The sequence below is a fragment of the Crinia signifera genome, chromosome 5 (genome assembly GCF_055691185.1).
Source record: "Crinia signifera chromosome 5, ASM5569118v1, whole genome shotgun sequence".
Taxonomy (NCBI): domain Eukaryota; kingdom Metazoa; phylum Chordata; class Amphibia; order Anura; family Myobatrachidae; genus Crinia; species Crinia signifera.
Window position 1 is genome coordinate 111,736,281 of NC_139221.1, and position 15,568 is coordinate 111,751,848.

Sequence of the window (15,568 nt, forward strand, 5' to 3'; positions counted from 1 at the left end):
ACCTAGGTGGTGCAATTGTAATTACTCAATGTAAAGTTCACATTTTATAGCTTCTACCACACCCTGAAAAATGTCACATTTTCTGAACATTAACCAGGATGTTATAGGATAATATGTAGTGTGCATATGATAACAGCTCGGCACACTATTTTATTCTCCTTCTATGGGTGTCCTGGACACCCATCGAGGGACAAAGTGCCGGCATTGCGGCGGTCGGGATTCCGACCGCCAGCCTATTGACCACATCCCCATACATATGCTATTGTTTTGTAGTATATATCTAAACCAGTGTAATGTTATGGACAGAGTATTACTTGTCCTCTAGGTGGGTTACAAGAAAATGTCAACCTAGACATCAGTCGACTGTTCATAATAATAGGTTTTTACAGTATTGAAGTCCTTTGTGCAGCCTACTCCTAACATATTCATTTTAGACATTGGACTATAACAACCACATACAAAAATGTGGAGTTGAAATGTTTCCTAGTACGGACTGGTAAGGGTGTGGATCGTTCAGTATCGGTCATTAGATCAACAGTGATTCCTATAGACAAACTCGATCCTCTGATTTAATAATATTCGAATGGAACATCGAATTACAATTCTCCAAAATAAGACCAATAGCAGACAGGTATTTTAGCTGGATTCAGTATTGAATCCCGGCGTTCGGGATCCCGGCGTTCAGAATCCCGACGCCGGAATCCCGACAGCCGAAATGCCGACAAGGGGGGGACGTGGATCGCCCCCCCTTGCGGGCTCGCTGCGCTCGCCACGCAGCGGGCCCGGTGCCTCGCTACGCTCGGCATGCTATTTTATTCTCTCTCCAGGGGTGTCGTGGACACCCCAGGAGGGAGAAAGTGTCGGCATTTCGGCGGTCGGGATTCCGGCGTCGGGATTCTGAACGCCGGGATCCCGACCGCCGGGATCTTAACTGCATCCCTTTTAGCTTCTAGCCAACATTCTGTTCCCTAAACCTTCATTTATATTGCCTACAAAAAATAAAGATAATCATTGCTATGCCACTTGGAGACTTTATATTTATGCAGAGTAATTTGTATTCAGGCACCCTTTATGGGCAGTGATGTTGGAGTGCTGGCAAAATGCTTCATGCACCTGTGAATCTGTACTCAAGCAATGTGTCACTGGCATGTCTGTTAAAAATGCCATCCTGCATGGCCATTCACTTAAATGAGCTGCTGATTATCAAAGTATCAGTATGCAGTTGCAGTGCCTGTGTGATTGCTCTGCTGGGCGTCTCCATACTTTTCAAGGCTGCTTGTTTTTTACATAATTTCCCACATCCTCAATCTACACAATCACAGCAGCAACTGCCATAGCATCGGTCAATGAATCAGGCCAGATAATAATGATACTGTAAAAGCTCTGTGACAGGTCTAAAGTCATTTTAGATATTTCTTGTAATAAATTTGAAAAGAAATCAAGAAACACTTCAGGATCTGTGCACAGCTCTAATGAAAAACTTGTGGATGCAAAGCAGATTCTGTGAATTTGGATTCTCCTCAAAATACAGGGCTAGGGAAGGTAAGGGTTAGGATTAGGCACTAGTGTGGGATTTAGGATTAGACGGCGGTGGGGGGGGGGGGGGGGGACTCAAGGTCCATACAGACACTACGATGTGTCACATCTTAACTACCATCGTTCATTTTCACCCTTGAAGTGAAAATGAAAGACCTCAGCATTGCAGTGATCACTGGTGCACGACGGATGACAAACGACCACAAATGATGCAGGTCCTTTTTCTATTGAAAAAACAAACAATGTTAACGACCATAGCCAAATTGACCTGCATGCATGGACGATGGCTATGGTCTTTAACGACCCACGGGTACGCGCATCGTTTGTAATCGTCCATCATTCACAGCATAAACACTAGACGATGTTGAAAGATTCACCTCCTGAACGACCCTGAACGAAGTCGTTCTGAGTTGTTCAGGAGGTGATTTATAATGGGGTCGTTCATCATCATTAAGGCATCATCGTAGTGTCTGTATGGGCCTTTAGGCACTTACAAGTCTGTGGGGTCGGGTTTGGGGTTATGCTGTGGGAATGTAAATCTTTTATCAGATCCCTGCCAGGATTCTCTCTACTGTTTCCCATGTGCTGGTCATCTGTATGTATTCTATCCTAACCAATATGTTTAATATGGGCATTTAAAATGTTCTGAGTTGTAGAGATAGGATGGTAATCTCTGAAATTGGCATTTAGATCTTTGCAACAGTAGCCAAATAATAAAGTAAACCAAAACCGGGTCAGATTACTTTATTTAACCAACGCTTGCCTTTGCCACCTCGGAGACCAGAGAATCAGTTACCAAGACATAGTTTATTCTGCAAAATAAGCGAGAAACTACCAAATATGGGCAGCACGGATGGTGTAATGGTTAGCATTACTGCCTCACAGCGCTGAGGTCATGGGTTCGATCCCCACCATGGCTCTAACTGTGCGGAGTTTGTATATTCTCCCCGTGCTTGCGTGGGTTTACTCCGGGTACTCCGGTTTCCTCCCACAATCCAAAAATATACAGATAGGTTAATTGGCTTCCAACAAAATTAACCCTAGAATGTCTGTGTGTGCGTGTACATGTGGTAGGGAATATAGATTGTAAGCTCCACTGGGGCAGGGACTGATGTGAATGTTCAAATATTCGCTGTAAAGCGCTGCGTAATATGTATGCGCTATATAAGAAACTGTTAATAAATAAATAAATAAATATAAGGTATTTGATGTATCAGCTGGGTGTAACGATCTCCTTTAGATCATGTAACTCCTTAAGATGAAATATAGGAGACCAAGATGCAGAATGTATTACCCTTGGAGGTGGTTATCAATCCTTGTGTCTTCCACTGTTGCCTCCAGTGATATTCTTCAGAGGATCTGATGTGGGAATCATATGAAAGATTGGGGTGTATTTACTAAAGGTAGATTTTAAATAAATTTTAAATGGATCTAAAAAGATGATTTGTTTCAGGGGTTTTAAGAATTATTGAGATTGAACCTTATAACATTAACCCCTTCCCGACAATTGACGTACATTTACGTCATGGTCGGGAAGTACTTCCCGACACATGGCGTAAATGTACGTCATGGCTTGTAACTGTCACCGCGTCTATAGACGCGGTGACAGTTTCAACATGTCTGCTGTCCCTGACAGCAGACATGTCCGTGCATGCCCAGGGGGGGCTGCGATGCCGCCCCCCCGTCGGCGATCGCTGTGATTGGCTGTTCAGTGTGAACAGCCATTCACAGCGTTTTCCTGTGTCACCGGCGAATAACGTTCGCCGGTGACACGGGATCGGAGGGGATTGGTGCTGTAAAGTACAGCACCAATCACCGCGGGGTGTAAGGGTGACACTGGTGTCACCCCACCTCACCCCGCCCGCCCCCAAAGGCCGTGATTGGTTCGTCGGACCGACGGACCAATCACAGCCAAGGAGGGAGGTTTAAACTAACGGTGACTGCACTGCAGACGCCATTCCGGTCTGGAATTGCGTGCAGTGCGGTCACCGTGCCTAGCTGCCGCAGTATACTGACCTGAACCTTGCCAAATACTTACCTGATCCTTGCAAATACCTTGCCTGATCACTGCTTCATCACTGCTTGTAGTGTGCTGGATGCTTCCTGGATCCTGTTACTTGTGACTTCCTGTGTTGTGAACTTGTGCTGCTGCAGTGTAATAGCGTTAGATAGAGAGAGATAGTGTCAGAGAGTGCTATATTTTGTGCTGCTGCAGTGTGATATAGTTATAGATAGAGAGAGAGATAGAGAGAGATAGAGAGAGATAGAGAGAGATAGAGAGAGATAGAGAGGCCTAGTGACAGAGAGTGCTATATTTTGTGCTGCTGCAGTGTGATAGTTATAGATAGAGAGATAGAGAGAGAGAGATAGATAGTGACAGATTGTGCTATATATTTTTTATATAACTGACTGCTGCCCCCCCTTTTGTGCTGATCAGTATAAATTAACTGATCAGCAACTTTTTGGGGGCGCAGGTTTTTTTTTATATATATATATATATATATACCTGTCACTGCTGCTGCTGCAGTGTCATAGAGTGATAGATAGTGAGAGATAGAGAGATAGTGACAGAGAGTGATAGAGAGTGCTAAATTTTGTGTCTGCTGCCCCCGCCTTTTGTGCTGATCACTATATCTGAGGTGATCAGCAACTTTTTGGGGGTGCAGAGGTTTTTTTTTTTTTATATATACCTGTCAGTTGCTGCCAGTTGCACTGTCAGTTGCACCAAAGGTTGTGCACCTGCTGCCCCTCACTGGTAATCAGTGTCGCATCACTGATCACCTTTTTTTTTTTTGTGGGTGCTGTGGGGTCTTTTTTTAATTTTTTTTTTTACACACACTGTGATTTTGTGGGTGTCCTGTGGCCACTGTGCGCTGATCAGTGACGTGCATCACTGATCAGCTTTTTCGGCACAGGGTTGATCTATTTTTTTTTTTTTTTGATCAAATTCCTGTTGCCTTTGAGCGCTGTTCAGTGACGGACGTTACTGACCAACATCTGTGCTCAATTTTTGGCGCAGGACCTTTTTTTTTTTTTTTAACCCCTTCAATATTTTTTTTTTTTTTTAACCCCTTCAATTTTTTTTTTTTTTAACCCCTTCAATTTTTTTTTTTTGTATAAAGTATTTTTTTTTTTCTGCACTACATACACACTACACACTACATACCCCCCGGGTTGAAATAAAGTTTGTACCCCCCCCTACACTATACACGTGTTGAAACATTTCACTACCAGTAACACAAAAATAAAAATGGCATCCCAAATGTCATCCCAAATGTCATCCCAGTCATCCAGAAGAATGTATTCAGCGGAGGAGGCATATGCCATGCTTGCTTCTGACTCTGACACAGCCAGTGATGCAAGCGGGGAATTTGAAGGATTCGTCTTAAGCTCCTCTTCCTCCTCTGGTGATGAGGGACCCCCTCAAAGACGCCCCCGTAGAGCAGCTGAGACCCCCCCCCCCAATAATTGATCTCGTATGGACCCCACCACCAGACAATTTTGAGCCCCAGGTTCCTGAGTTTTTGGCCATGCCAGGAATCCAATTTGATTCCACAGGTCTCAGAGAAATTGACTTTTTCAAATTATTTTTCTCTGATGATTTTATAAATTTAATGGTGGACCAAACTAATTTATATGCCCAGCAGTTTATTGCTCAAAACCCCACGTCATCATTTGCTAGGTGGACCCCTGTAGATGCAGTAGAGATGATGACGTTTTGGGGTCTGGTGTTTCATATGGGCATAGTAAAAAAGCCAGAAATTAGGCAATATTGGAGTACAGATGTTCTGTACAGCACCCCATTTTACCGTATGGCCATGCCCCGGGCTCGATTTGAGACGATCCTTAAATTTTTGCATTACAACGATAATGCACAGTGCCCACCCAGAGATGATCCCACCTTTGACCGGCTATTCAAAGTCAGGCCGGTCATTGATCATTTCAGTGCCAAATTTGAAGACATGTACATCCCAGATAAATTCATTTGCATAGACGAGTCCCTTATACATTTTAAAGGAAGGGTTAAATTCCGCCAGTACCTTCCCAGTAAGAGGGCAAGGTATGGCATAAAAATGTATAAGCTGTGTGAAAGCACCTCAGGGTACACTCACAGGTTTAGGGTATATGAAGGGAAGGATTCAAGAATTGAACCGCCAGAATGCCCCCCCTCCCTCGTAGGTGTTAGTGGAAAAATTGTCTGGGATTTAGTGCACCCCTTCCTGGATAAAGGTTATCACCTCTATGTGGATAACTTTTACACCAGCATCCCCCTGTTTAAGGCCCTTGGTTCAAGAGGTACAGCAGCTTGCGGTACTGTGCGCAAGAACCAAAGAGGCCTCCCAAAAACGCACATTGCCCAAGTAATGAGAAGGGGTGAAAGCAGGGGAATATGCACCGAAAATATGTTGTTGGTCAAATATAAGGACAAGAGGGATGTCCTTATACTGACAACAATTCATGGAGACAGTACCACCTCAGTCCCTGTACGAGGTACCAGTACCCACACCTCAAAACCTAATTGTATCCTGGATTACAATAGGTACATGGGCGGAGTGGATCTTTCAGATCAGGTACTGAAGCCGTACAGTGCCCTGCGGAAAACAAAAATCTGGTACAAGAAGCTGGCCGTGTATATCATCCAGATGGCACTGTATAACGCTTACGTGCTATTCCGTTCTACCGGCCAGAGGGGGACATTTATGCACTTTCAAGAGGAAGTCATAAAGGGCCTAATATTTGGGAACCAGCAGGCAGAGGGCCCCAGTACTTCTAGTACTGGCCCCCGTATTGTACCAGGGCAGCATTTTCCTGATGAAATCCCCTCCACTGGAAAAAAGGGCAGGACACAAAAAAGGTGCAAAGTTTGCTATAAAAAGGGAATAAGAAAGCAAACTATTTTCCAGTGTGACACTTGCCCCGACAAACCCGGCCTATGTATAAAGGAGTGTTTTAAAATATACCACACATCTATGGATTATTAGGTTCATAATTTCACCGTGCTTCGGGGGTCTTGCTAATGCCACATAGCACCCACCATTCATTCCACCAGAATCTGAGCCGCAAAATCCAAAAATCACTCCTTCCCTTCTGAGTCCTGCCATGCACCCAACTGGTATTTTTTGGTCACATGTGAGGCATTGCCGTACTCGGGAGAAATTGGGGCACAGATTTTGGGGTGCTTTTTCTCCTTCATACCTTATGAAAATGAAAAATTTTGAGCCAGAACTGCATTTTTGTGTAAAAAAATGTAATTTTTCATTTTCACTGCCCAGTTGTATTAAAATTGGTGAAACCCCTGGGGGTTTGAAATGTACACTATACCCCTAGATGAATTCCCTGAGGGGTGTACTTTGCAAAATGGGGTGACTTGTGGGGGGGTTCCACTGTATTGGTGCAACATAGCACCCACCATTCATTCCACCAAAATCTGTGCTGCAAAATCCAAAAATCACTCCTTCCCTTCTGAGTCCTGCCATGCACCCAACTGGTATTTTTTGGTCACATGTGAGGCATTGCCGTACTCGGGAGAAATTGGGGCACAGATTTTGGGGTGCTTTTTCTCCTTCATACCTTCTGAAAATGAAAAATTTTGAGCCAGAACTGCATTTTTGTGTAAAAAAATGTAATTTTTCATTTTCACTGCCCACTTGTATCAAAATTGGTGAAACCCCTGGGGGTTTGAAATGTACACTATACCCCTAGATGAATTCCCTGAGGGGTGTAGTTTGCAAAATGGGGTCACTTGTGGGGGGGTTCCACTGTATTGGTGCTTTGGGGGTCTTGCTAATGCGACATAGCACCCACCATCATTCCACCAGAATTTGTGCTGCAAAATCCAAATATCACTCCTTCCCTTCTGAGTCCTGCCACTTATTGGTCACACATGAGGCATTGCCGTACTCGGGAGAAATTGGGGCACAGATTTTGGGGTGCTTTGTCTCCTTCATTCCTTCTGAAAATGAAAAATTTTGAGCCAGAACTGCATTTTTGTGTAAAAAAATGTAATTTTTCATTTTCACTGCCCACTTGTATCAAAATTGGTGAAACCCCTGGGGGTTTGAAATGTACACTATACCCCTAGATGAATTCCCTGAGGGGTGTACTTTGCAAAATGGGGTGACTTGTGGGGGGGTTCCACTGTATTGGTGCAACATAGCACCCACCATTCATTCCACCAAAATCTGTGCTGCAAAATCCAAAAATCACTCCTTCCCTTCTGAGTCCTGCCATGCACCCAACTGGTATTTTTTGGTCACATGTGAGGCATTGCCGTACTCGGGAGAAATTGGGGCACAGATTTTGGGGTGCTTTTTCTCCTTCATACCTTCTGAAAATGAAAAATTTTGAGCCAGAACTGCATTTTTGTGTAAAAAAATGTAATTTTTCATTTTCACTGCCCACTTGTATCAAAATTGGTGAAACCCCTGGGGGTTTGAAATGTACACTATACCCCTAGATGAATTCCCTGAGGGGTGTAGTTTGCAAAATGGGGTCACTTGTGGGGGGGGGTTCCACTGTATTGGTGCTTGGGGGGTCTTGCTAATGCGACATAGCACCCACCAAAATTCCACCAGAATCTGAGCTGCAAAATCCAAAAATCACTCCTTCCCTTCTGAGTCCTGCCATGCACCCAACTGGTATTTTTTGGTCACATGTGAGGCATTGCCGTACTCGGGAGAAATTGGGGCACAGATTTTGGGGTGCTTTTTCTCCTTCATACCTTCTGAAAATGAAAAATTTTGAGCCAGAACTGCATTTTTGTGTAAAAAAATGTAATTTTTCATTTTCACTGCCCACTTGTATCAAAATTGGTGAAACCCCTGGGGGTTTGAAATGTACACTATACCCCTAGATGAATTCCCTGAGGGGTGTACTTTGCAAAATGGGGTGACTTGTGGGGGGGTTCCACTGTATTGGTGCAACATAGCACCCACCATTCATTCCACCAAAATCTGTGCTGCAAAATCCAAAAATCACTCCTTCCCTTCTGAGTCCTGCCATGCACCCAACTGGTATTTTTTGGTCACATGTGAGGCATTGCCGTACTCGGGAGAAATTGGGGCACAGATTTTGGGGTGCTTTTTCTCCTTCATACCTTCTGAAAATGAAAAATTTTGAGCCAGAACTGCATTTTTGTGTAAAAAAATGTAATTTTTCATTTTCACTGCCCACTTGTATCAAAATTGGTGAAACCCCTGGGGGTTTGAAATGTACACTATACCCCTAGATGAATTCCCTGAGGGGTGTAGTTTGCAAAATGGGGTCACTTGTGGGGGGGTTCCACTGTATTGGTGCTTGGGGGGTCTTGCTAATGCGACATAGCACCCACCAAAATTCCACCAGAATCTGAGCTGCAAAATCCAAAAATCACTCCTTCCCTTCTGAGTCCTGCCATGCACCCAACTGGTATTTTTTGGTCACATGTGAGGCATTGCCGTACTCGGGAGAAATTGGGGCACAGATTTTGGGGTGCTTTTTCTCCTTCATACCTTCTGAAAATGAAAAATTTTGAGCCAGAACTGCATTTTTGTGTAAAAAAATGTAATTTTTCATTTTCACTGCCCAGTTGTATCAAAATTGGTGAAACCCCTGGGGGTTTGAAATGTACACTATACCCCTAGATGAATTCCCTGAGGGGTGTAGTTTGCAAAATGGGGTCACTTGTGGGGGGGTTCCTAAATTTTAGCATCTTATGGTGCCTAGAAACCTACATGGTGCCTAAAAAATAATCTCATAAAAAGGAGGCTCCAAAATCAAGTAGGTGCTCCTTCTATTATGAAGCCTGTGGTTTGGTCAACGTGCACACTAGGGCCACATATAGGATATTTATGAAAACAAAAGAATTGGGGGAATCAATTTTTAGTCACATTTCTCTAGTAAAATGTACTGTGTTCCTTAGAAAAATGTATTAAAATTGCAAATCTGCAAAAAAAATGAAATTTTGAAATTTCACCTACACTTTGTTTTAATTCCTGTGAAACACCTAAAGGGTTAACAAACTTCCAAAATGCTGTTTTGAATACTGTGAGGGGTGCAGTTTTTGAAATGGTATCATTTATGGGGGTGTCTCACATACAAGTCCCTCAAAGTCACATCAGAACTGAACTGGTCCCTAAAAAAATCAGTGTTTGAAATTTTCTTGAAAATTTGAGAATTTGCTATTCATATTGTAAGCCTCCTAGTGTCCAAAAAAATTAAAAGGAAGTTGAAATAATGATGGAAACATAAAGTAGACATATGGTCTATGTTAGTTATTAACTATTTTGAGTGGTATGATTATTTGTCTCACAAGCAGAAAATTTAACATTTTGCAAATTGCTAAATTTTCCATTTTTTTACGACATTTTGGTATTTTTCACAAAAAAACACAGACTGTATCGACCCAAATTTACCACTAATTTGAAGTACAATGTGTCACGAAAAAACAATCTCAAAATCACTGGGATAAGTAAAAGCAAAAAAAAGTTATCCCCACTTAAGTGAGACATGTCAGATTTGAAAAAAAGGGCTCTGTCAGGAACGCAAAAACTGGCTCTGTCAGGAAGGGGTTAATTAAAATATCTTATCACTAAAACAAACACAGACAACAACTGCGTGTTAAAGGTCATATATATTTATTAACTGGTGTGACCCTATTTGTAAAGAGATGGCAAGGAAGGCACCAATATGACCAGCTCCAGTCAAATCCGTTAAAATGGTGGCAACTGAAACGCCATCAACTTACAAAATGGCGGCGACTAAACACCCCATCTAACTAGAGGCATAAACAGTGCTGTGACTGCCTACCACCCCTTTCTATGGCATGGTGAGGGCATGCCATAAGAAAGTACCCAATGCCCTCCTGCAAAGGCAGGACTCCCCAACCATCCATGTAAAGAGGGGCAATTGGCTCACATTAACCACCTATACCTCATCATGACCGCTGTTCAAAAATGCCTTCCCGCCGATTAGAAAAATTAATTGTAAACCAATAGAATTGAAATCCCAATTGAATGAGGGAAGGGAAAGGGAGGGTGGGCTTCCAGAAAAATCTCAAAAGGAAGTGATCACATTCACTCTGCCTAATACACCTCCTAATAGAGTACCTCACCCCTAACTACCTAATTGGCTATCAATTCCAAACAAACATTAACAACCACACCTCTGATAATCTACCTAGTAACAAGCTCTAGGACAGGCATGTCCAACGTTGGCCCTCCAGATGAGTGAAACTACACATCCCAGCATGCTTTGCCACAGTTTTGCTACTAGAGAATGCTAAAACTATTACAAAGCATGCTGGGATGTGTAGTTTCAAAACATCTGGAGGGCCAACGTTGGACATGCCTGCTCTAGGACAACCAATCGAAAAAGTCTTTTAAATAATCTCGTCCCTATGAAGCCCTCGCTTTATAAAACACATTTCCCAACAGATGATTTTTTTATACTGATTTCTTAATGTTCCTAAATGTGTCTTTTTTTTATCACCAGAAACATCACGTCAATTTGTACTGATTTAAAGTTGATTAAAAGTAATCTTATTTTGCAAATACAGTATATCCTTAAGGTACGTACAGACTTGGCATTTTTACCAGGTATGATAATGTGAAAATCGTTGGCATACACACTGAGCTATTTTTAGCAGCAACGGCGATTTTCACATGGGTGAACCACTTCCCACAGTAGGAGACTGTGGAAAGTGGTTCACTTGTCCTGTTAGACAAGATGATGGATGGCGGGGCAGGCAATTTATGCATGAGTGTGTTGTGCAGCCCGTTCTTTAAAGGTGCATTTAGTTTTGCCTATATAGACTAGGCCACACGGACAATTAATCATGTAAATAATGTAGCGGCTGGTGCAGGTCAAAACATATTTGATCGGTATTTTTTTACCAGAGTGAGGATGTAAAATGTAGCTGCCAGTCTGAAGATAACTACATGTAGCACATCCAGTGCATTTGTAGGAGCCCGGAGCTTTGGTTAAAAAGTGTGTAGTCGGTGTTGGTGTCAAATTTACATCACTCTTAACAAGTCAATCACGGATGTTCATTCCTCGCTTGTGACAAATAAGCATCCGTTTATTCTTTAACGTTGGAAGTTGCTTATCAGAAGTAAGCAATGGCCAGTATCTCTTAGATGTTGACACAATGTGTCTACTGGCCGGTGTATACTTGCTTACCAGAGGAATAACTTCTTGATAATTCTTCGGTTTAGTTTGCAGGCAGGTCTCCCTCGGTATGGAAAGTGCCTTTGCTTTTGCAATTGCCAGATCTTTTTTAAGATAGCCTCTGTTCAGAAACTTCTGCATCATTTCGTCCATCTGTAATTCTGCATGTTCCTGATCATTGTTGATACGTCTTATGCGAAGGAACTGGGAGTATGGCAAACCCTTGATCATAGCTGTAGGGTGCTGGCTAGATGCATGTAGCAGGTTATTTCTCTCAGTGGGTTTGTGATCAATATCGGTGTTAATTTGACCATTGTAGATTGTTAGCGGCACATCAAGATAATTCACCGATGTCGTGTCACAGCAGTATGTGAATCGAATATCGGTATCCATGAGATTGATTGCTTGCATTTGGGTGTCAAATTCTTCTGTAGACCTTGACCATATAATGAGCAGGTTGTCTATGTATCTTAAAAGGGAAAGAGGGACTAGCACAGACTATCTATTAGCATACTACACATTGGACACAGGATCCGGGTCCCAACAGCAGATCCATACTCCTCTTCCTTCTACTGATCCTACCACAGGTCTCCACCATAATCACCCCCTCATCTGATCCGTTCACTGTCTATATGACACATGGCCAGAAAGTAGCAATGATTGGAGACTAAGGGAAATCAGCTATTTTTCCACTATTATAACAGTCTTGTTATTCCTGGGAAACCCTGATATTTCTATATAGATAAAAATACAATAAAGCACCATACTAATGTAGGCAATTTTGCCCATACAAACTACAGAACTATAGGCTGTGGTATACCCGCCGTGACAGTCACCTGATAACAATCAGATATTTCGCCGATTTTTTAACACCCTTTTTTTGCACTTTTTTCACTTGTAAAAATATATATATGGGTACTTATGTAATATCTGGGCTCCCGTTTTTCTTATGAGACCGCGTCCCCTCGCGGGGCTCGCTGCGCTCACCACGCTTCGGGCACGGTGGCTCGCTGCGCTCGCCACACTATATAAAATCAACTCCATGCGTAGTTGGATAGTAGGGGTATGAAAAAATGGGGTGCATTTAACATGGGAGCCCAGATAATACATAAGTACCGAGCTTCTTCCTATAAGTAGTGACGTTAAGTGTGGTGAATAAGGTGGTGTTGCTATGCATATCATGAAATAATTAATATCAAATTTATAAAAAGTTTTGCCCCAACAAAGAGAGTCATCCTTTTTTCTTCCTTGTGTGATGTCTATGTATTTTGTAAGAATATCATTAATATTTATTTTTTTTCTATTCAATATCTATAAGTGTATATTCTACCTAGGGTTCCAAAATTATTTTCAAGATGGTGTAAGTGAATTTGGTATGTATGTATATGTGAAAAAGCTGTCTGCGAAGCGCGCGCCGGCTAGCGGTGACGCTCTCTGTACCACACGCATACTAGGATGTATTTTTGAACTGCCTTTTACCCTTACAGGATAATCCGTGTAGCAGTGTACCTATAGATAGTGTGAGGCTCTCCTCATCTCCACTCATTGGGCTGCAGCAATTGCCTCATTAACTACTAGATAGCAGCGGTAAGCGGAGCAGTGTTCTGCCCCACTGTCTGCACTATCCACCTGTGTTCAGCATTATATCTGCATATTACTTATGCTGGACTGAGGGTGACATCTCTATATCCCCTCTGCTGATATATATGAGATCTCTCACAGGCACATGACAGCAATACTGTAACAGCCCAACCAATGGTGGATTCTTGCAGCAATTTTTTGTTACTATGTGTTACATTGTTAATACTCACCATTTATTCCCACTAAGGAATTACTCATATCTACTAAATGGCCACAACCATCTCCTCGTAGCAATTCCAGCCTGTACACATGAGGAGATTTAGTGTGAAGGCAACTGAGTATGGGAACATTGAGTTACACATGGACATGCTTGCTATTTCCCATTAGTGGACTCCCCTAGACCTTATCTAAGTAGGTTTATACTTGGGCACTTTTATTGTCTATCAGATACCTGGAAAATCAAGCCATCTGAATAATTAAGACTTAATATGTATCTTGTGAGTCGCGACTCACCTTCATGTGTATAACCTACACCTATGATATATGAAAACCATATGACTACACTGGTTATTTGGAGCGTCAACCTTATTATATGAGCTGACCCTAATACTGACTAGGGGTTTCCACTATTGGGTGAACAGTAGTGATACAGACAGGTTTCTGATCACCTGAGGAGCTATCTATTAAAGATTTGTGAAATTGTGTCAACACTGCCGACACATCATTACTGTGTATATTAAATTTATTACGTGCACCCCTACACGAGGATCTCAGCCATTTAACACTATAAATACATAATTGATTAAAATAATATTAGTGTTGGCTACTTACTCCTGTTTTTGAATTATAATTAAACATTATTGTGTGTGGCAACAGAGGGCCGCCGTTATTTTAAAACACCTTGCGTTTATGTTGTGTGTGTGTGTTTTTATATTTCGCTCTCTTAAAATATCAATAAAAGTTACATTTTATTCGTATAAGTTTCTATAGGTGCACCACATAAGGACATACCTTCTTCTCTTCATTGTACCTTCCTATTTTCGATGTCCAGTGGTAGCACACCTCCCATAATAATTAATACAGAACAGTTTATGTATTAAGTGGGGGTCCGTCCTATAAACCTCCAATAGATGAGGGTCCTGTGCGAGTAGTAAAACCCCTGTGTCTTGCTATGCATATCATGAAATAATTAATATCAAATTTATAAAAAGTTTTGCCCCAACAAAGAGAGTCATCCTTTTTTCTTCCTTGTGTGATGTCTATGTATTTTGTAAGAATATCATTAATATTTAATTTTTTTCTATTCAATATCTGTATGTATAAGTGTATATTCTACCTAGGGTTCCAAAATTATTTTCAAGATGGTGTAAGTGAATTTGGTATGTATGTATATGTGTGTATATATATATATATATATATATAATATAATATAAGTAATGTCACATGTCAAATTTTATTTTTGTTAACAGCTGAATAGTATTGAGAACTCAAGAAATCCCAAAGCGCTGCATCATCTCTTGCTTTCCAATGAATTTGAAATACAATGAAAATAATTTAATTCTGGAAATAGTGTTTTTTTTAATCTTGTTCATCATGTAATGAAATACATAGGGTGACATTTAACCCCTTCAGCGCTCCCTAAAAACCCCCCACCATTCTCTCCCTGGGTCCGGGCAGCGCTGCTGAACTGTGAATCAGCCTCTGCCCGGCCTGCCGCCACTGCTCCCGGCAGCCGGTTTGTCATAAGCCGGTGCCAGAGACGTCGATAGAAAACCCGGAGGGAAGGAGGGAGCCGGGCATTGCCGAAGCTGCCTGAGTTCAGCGATTGAATTCAGCAGCGCTGCCCGGCTCTAAACAGTGGCAATCCAAAGAATTTTACCGGGTTTGCCAAACTTGGCACTGAGGAACAGCCTGGAAATTTCTCGGGATTGCCACCTGAAGGTGTTAATAGGAATTTACATTTTTCGCAAAAAAATTACGCTTTTACACGTTTTTCAGAAAAGCGCACATTTTCTAGGATGCGATTTGCGGGGAAAAAATTGCACTTTTTGCCGTGAATTCTCACATTCTGACCTGGCGATTTTTAGTAACACTTCAATTTGCATCCAGAGGTTTTTCCATTATAAAGTATACAATTTTAAAATTTAAAGGGATGCGATTTTTGGTAGACAATACTAAAAATCACCAAATACACCAGGTTCTGACAGGTGTATTTGACAGAACCATGCACAGATCATTGAGATCTGTGCATGGTTATGTGTAAAAACTTGTGTTTAAGCTGCACTCATTAATCACTGACACATTT